The sequence below is a fragment of the Pangasianodon hypophthalmus genome, chromosome 4 (genome assembly GCF_027358585.1).
Source record: "Pangasianodon hypophthalmus isolate fPanHyp1 chromosome 4, fPanHyp1.pri, whole genome shotgun sequence".
NCBI lineage: Eukaryota > Metazoa > Chordata > Actinopteri > Siluriformes > Pangasiidae > Pangasianodon > Pangasianodon hypophthalmus.
This window is the reverse complement of record NC_069713.1, coordinates 2915283-2921574: the sequence shown is the minus strand read 5'-3', so window position 1 is coordinate 2921574 and position 6292 is coordinate 2915283. Positions and strand designations below refer to the sequence as shown.

The window sequence follows — 6292 nt, the reverse complement described above, 5'->3', positions numbered from 1 at the left end:
GCCAGTTTAACACAAGAATATTTACTACTGAAATTGAATTTCAAAGTCTAGATTGTTTTTAGTTTTGTTTTGTTTTTTTTTTTTTTATACAACTTCTGCTAATGTGATATAGTCTATTTTAAGGATAAACACATTTAAAATAAATATCTGAATGTATTTAATTGTTTAACCAACAGATAATCATGTGTGTCAACTATTTTTTATTTAGTAAAGAACAACACATCATACTTTTTATTGGTTTAAGGAAAGTTAGTTCCTCTTCTCTATTACGTTATAGCAGCTATAAACAGTCGTTCCCTCACCTGCCTCTCTTTTTCCTCTTTAATGAAGTTAAAAAAAATGCAGCTTGTCATGTTACCGAGAAACCACATAGTGTAAACTCCTCTGTCCTGAAGATGTCAGAAAAATTAATGTTACAACTTTACCTCTGACTGTTACAAAGCACTGACACTGGAGACTCCTTCCATAAATAAACATCTCCTTATGGAAAACTTCACCATATCAATTATTAGATGTTTTTTATATGTGGATTGGCCACCGTATAAGTCCCTGTAAAAAAACTGTTACTATTAGAAACGATAATGTATTAGAACAAGTGCAGCAGCTGCGCTACTGTCAGAGCTGCTGTTGTATAAATTGAAATAAGCTTGGATAGATCCATATGTCAAAATAATGAGATTATTATGTCAAAAATAACAGCAGCATTTTACAGCTTGTGGTTCAGGGCATTTTCACCTCCAAAAGATGCTGAGCTTTGTTTTAAGATTTGCACAATAGATGGACAGTGATAGACAGTGAAGCATTTTGTACAGAGAAGCACCACAGGAAATTCATTCCTTCTCTTTTTTAGGAAATAATTTTATTTTCTTTTTATTCTTAGAATCTTCTATTCTTAATAATTTTTTCTATCTATATGTATGTTTCTGTATCCATCAGTTTATGTACATAGAAATGTTGAGGATGTGAACTTCTGTATTGTCTCATAGTACAGTGATTATTTATTGACCTTAATTCTTCTAATGTTTTTCACAAGCAATAGCCATAGCCTTTTTGTGTATGTATATGTATTTATTTGCTTGTGTGTTTGTTTGTTTGTTTAAATAAATATTTTTTTTATTATCTTTTTATTAAGCATTTCTATCAAAGATAACATTATTATGCAATATTATTATTACATGATATTATCATTCTTTTAATGCAACCAACATTGTTTTCTTTTAAATGTGAAAATGAAACAAATGAAGTAACCTCACATAGCAATTAGTTGTCATAAATTATCATAATATAAATTTCAAATAATATCAATTACTCTCCAAGGAAAGAGTAACAACTGGTTGAAAACTTACATGGCTCCAGCTTTCGGATGCGCATACACTTTAATAAATTTTACAGTTATTGGATTCTTCTAGTATGTGATGCAATACACATCTGCTCCAGTTGCACCTGTGTGTAAACATTGATTCATTCATTTATCAATCATGCCTTAGCACTCTGATTAAATGCTTACTAATAATTAAAAACATGAGATGCTCTTATAGCAGGTACATATTAAATATCAAGGCAGTATTGCATTCTGCTTACTGAGTGGTTATAAGCTGTTGATTCATTTTCTATAAAAGCAGCTCAGAATTTAGTGCAGCTGCAAATCACATTTTTTTTTTTAGGTTTTTAATCCAGTGAGGTGGAGCATCCGCCATAAAAGTGAATGAGCCATTAGAGTGTCTACACTTTGTAACAGTCAGAAGTAAAGCTGTAACTTTAAGGTTTCTGACATCTTCAGAACTGAGAAGTTTATGCTTTGCTGTTTCTTGGTAACATGACACACTGCCATTTCTTATTAACTTTAAAAAATCTTTAAAAAAAAATTCTTATTATATAAGTACAAAGTGAAAAGACATTGAGTGCATTTGAAGTGGATATATGCACTAGAAGTATATTAACTAACAAAAACAAAAGTGTCTTAACACTTCTTTCTCCTCACTGTAGACGCTCACTGTTTCCACACTATATACACTACTAACAAGATACCACTATACATACTCCTTTACTAACAAGATACCACTATACATACTCCTTTACTAACACTATACCACTGTACATACTCCTTTACTAACACTATACCACTATACATACTCCTATACTAACACTATACCACTATACATACTCCTATACTAACACTGTACCACTATACATACTCCTATACTAACACTATACCACTATACATACTCCTATACTAACACTGTACCACTATACATACTCCTATACTAACACTGTACCACTATACATACTCCTATACTAACACTGTACCACTATACATACTCCTATACTAACTCTATACCACTGTACATACTCCTATACTAACACTGTACCACTATAGATACTCCCATACTAACAATATACCGCTATAGATACTCCTATACTAACACTATACCACTGTACATACTCCTATACTAACACTATACCACTATACATACTGCTACTTACACTATACCCATATAGATACTCCTATACTAACACTATGCCACTGTCGATACTCCAATACTAACAATATACCACTATACCTACTACTATACTAACACAATACCACTACAGATATTTCTATACTAACACGATACCACCATTGTAGAATATACCATATTATACTAAATCTATACAACCACAGAGATTCCCCTACAGCTATAGATAATAGAATATAATAAATGACACTATAATGGACACTAATAAAAATACGAAAATGCAAACAGAAACTGTCTGTACTGTATGATTAATTCACTTACCTACAATATTTGATGAGGCAGGAGAATGTGTCTTGTCAGACTCTGTTTAAAACAATAAAATATAATATTAATTTTAACAGGTAACTTAACACTTATGCCAACATATATTAAAACTACACAACTGTCTATACTACTATAATAACACTATACCACTGTAGATACTACACTGCTGTACTTTGGGCTGATTTATACTTCTGTGAGTGTGTATCTGGGACTAGGACAGGACGTCATGCGAGGATGCTTACACGTCTCCATACTTGCATATAACCTGAGTGTGTCGACTAGGGGCTATTGTCACATGAACCACACCAGATTTTAGGGAATTACACAGGAAAGAAGAGCCTAAACAAAAGTTCTGTGTTTCACTGTAGGTATAATAAATAGAAGAAATCACAGACATAACTTGCTGAGAAAAAAAAAAAATACTTGCGTGATTCATTACCAAGTGAATTCCCATTCAGAAAAAAAAACATTTATGGAGTGTTTTCACTCGTCTGTATTCAGCAGTATCATTGGCTTTTGTATCGAACCACTTCAATTTAACAAGTTTTTAAAACCAAGATTAATAGCAATCATAGCATGAAGATGTTTTAGATTTTAATTAAATTAAGTTGCCGTGGTTTACGTCACCTATATTGTGTTTTTTCTGGGAATCCATTAGAAGAAAAATTAATAAAAATGGCTACACACAACACACACATTAAAAAATTAACAGTGACAAAATAAATTACCCGGTTCCTCTGTGTAATCCTGTTGAGCTGGATGACTTGTAGCTAAAACAGAAAACAGCAAAACTTTGCTCACAGAGATACCACATGAAACTCAACACAGGTTGTGAGGTGGTAACACTATCCACTAAGCTACTGTGCAGCCTTATTGGTTTATATACCGTATAATATGCATACCTGCCTACCTTTACCATTTTGCATAGAGTTTATTTAACATCAGGGTTAAATAAAGCAGGCAGATGAGACAATCGACTGATTAATCTGGAATGATTGAAAGTTGCATGGTTGTCTCGAACTCTCTGATATTAGCTGACCCCCTGGAAGACACACCCCTTTCCCTGCACCTCACTTTATTAATCTCTCTTCTGCATTTTCTGACATGAAAGCTGTGGTGTCTTTTTCATTTATTGTCTGATCTGATAAGTGAAAGACAAAACTTTTGTTACCGAGACCTTACAGTGGAAAATGCTCGATAGAGGTAAGATGAATTAATTCATGTGACATCTTATTAGAGGGGTGTGGTCAGCATTAAACAGGAAATTGACAACACAGATCTTCTGGTAGGAAAAATGACATAAGCTTTGGCTATTTTTTCATGAGGTTATAAAACTGTAATGATTAATATATTACAATTATTTATGACGCATATGTACAACTATACCAAACTAAGCATGAAGATGCTCTAAATCAGGTACATATGTTTATAACTGAATAACTTCAAATTTTCCCAAATTACCAAACAAGTAATGTACTAACACTACACCACTCTAGTTGCTATTGTATAAATAGTGTATATATATATATATATATATATATATATATATATATATATATATATATATATATGATTTATTCACCTACGTTCTATATTGGGTAAGGCAGTAGAAACTGGCTCGGTAATAGTAACAGGCTCTAGTTGAAACAATATAAGATCATATTAAAGTTAACAGGTAATTTTAACCCTTATACCAACATACACCAAAACAATACAACTGTCTATACTACTATACTAACACTATACTACTATGGATACTACTATGCTAACACCATGCCACTATAGATACCACGTACTATCATGTTAACATTATACTATAAAAGTAATACTATACAATAGTTATTACTCTGATATACTAACACTATTCCACTATTTATATTATTATAATACTAAAGATAATACTGTACCATGTATACTAACATAGTTTCTACCATAATAACACTATACAACTGTAGATACTACTATGCCACTGCAGGTAAAACTATACCATCTTTACACTCTAGACATTCCTATACAACTATAGATATTAGAGTACAATGAAGTATACTACTATTGATACTAATATAAATACTAATATACAAACAGAAATATTTCATATATGATTAATTCTCTTACTGCTTCTAGTGGTTGAGGGAGGAGGAACTGGGTTGTCAGGCTCTGATTGAAACAATAAAAGATCATATTAAACTTAACAGGTAATTTAACCCTTATACAAACACATACTAAAACCACACAACTGTCTATACTCCTATACTAACACCTAAAGACAATAGATACTTCTATACCAACACCTTAACATTATAGATACTACAATACTAATATTATACCACTATAGATACTCATATACTAACACTAACACTATAAATACTACTACACTAACACTACACTAACACTGTAACACTATAAATTAGATTATTGGATTGGATTATTGTAATTCTTTATATATTGGCCTTCCTCAAACGTCTTTGGCACGGCTGCAGATGGTTCCGAATGCGGCGGCTAGACTGTTAACCGGCACCAAAAACCGTGATCCTATTTCACCAGTTTTAGCATCCCTTCATTGGCTTCCTGTATTTTTTAGAATTCAGTTGAAGATTTTACTTATTTTTTTCAAAGCTCTTAATGGACAAGCCCCATCTTATGTTTCTGATCTTATTCATTTGCATTCAATGCCCAGGTCCCTCAGGTCGGCTACTAAAGCTCTATTACATGTGCCTCGGTCTCAACTTAAATCGAAAGGAGACAGAGCCTTTGCAGTCGCTGCTCCACGTCTGTGGAATCAGTTGCCACCTGACATTAGGAGTGCCTCTTCTCTTTCTATTTTCAAGTCTAGACTTAACACACATTTTTATTCTCTTGCTTTTCCGGGCTTTTAACTTATTGTGTACTGTTGTCATTGTTGATATTATTGTTTTATTATTATTGTTTTTTTTTTTTTATTCTAATTTGGAATTTGTTGTATTGGTTTTTTTTCAGCACTTTGGTCAGTGTAATGCTGAATTTAAATGTGCTTTATAAATAAAACTTACTTACTTACTTTTACTATAAATGCTACTACACTAACACTACACTAAGACTGTAACACTATAAATACTACTATAGATATTCCTATACAATTATAATAGATATTAGAGTACAATAAACTATACAACTTTAGATATTTATATAAATAGTAATATACAAATGGAAATACAGTATTTATGATTAATTCGTTTAACGTTTCTCCTGGTTGAGGGAGGGGGAACTGGATTGTCAGGCTCTGACTGAAACAATAAAAGATCATATTAAACCTAATAATTTAACCCTTATACCAACATATACTAAAACCACATAAGTTTTTCTTTTATGGCTGAGGCAGTAGGAACTGGTTTTTCAGGCTCTGATTAAAACACTAAAAGATCATCTTAATCTTAACGGATAATTTAACCCTTCTACAGACATTTAACCAAATACCGACCATAAAGCTGTCTATACTAATATACTACAGTATAAACTAAACTAACACTATACTG

General features: G+C 32.0%; 1 long non-coding RNA gene across 1 annotated transcript; it reads right to left on the bottom strand.

The window, feature by feature from the left end:
* Positions 1–613: 613 nt before the first annotated feature.
* Positions 614–3762, bottom strand: LOC128318219 (uncharacterized). Its single transcript, XR_008301698.1, has 3 exons — positions 3509–3762; positions 2782–2819; positions 614–1443 (listed from the first exon to the last, which is right to left on the bottom strand). It is a non-coding gene; the product is annotated as an uncharacterized LOC128318219 (long non-coding RNA).
* Positions 3763–6292: the final 2530 nt, after the last annotated feature.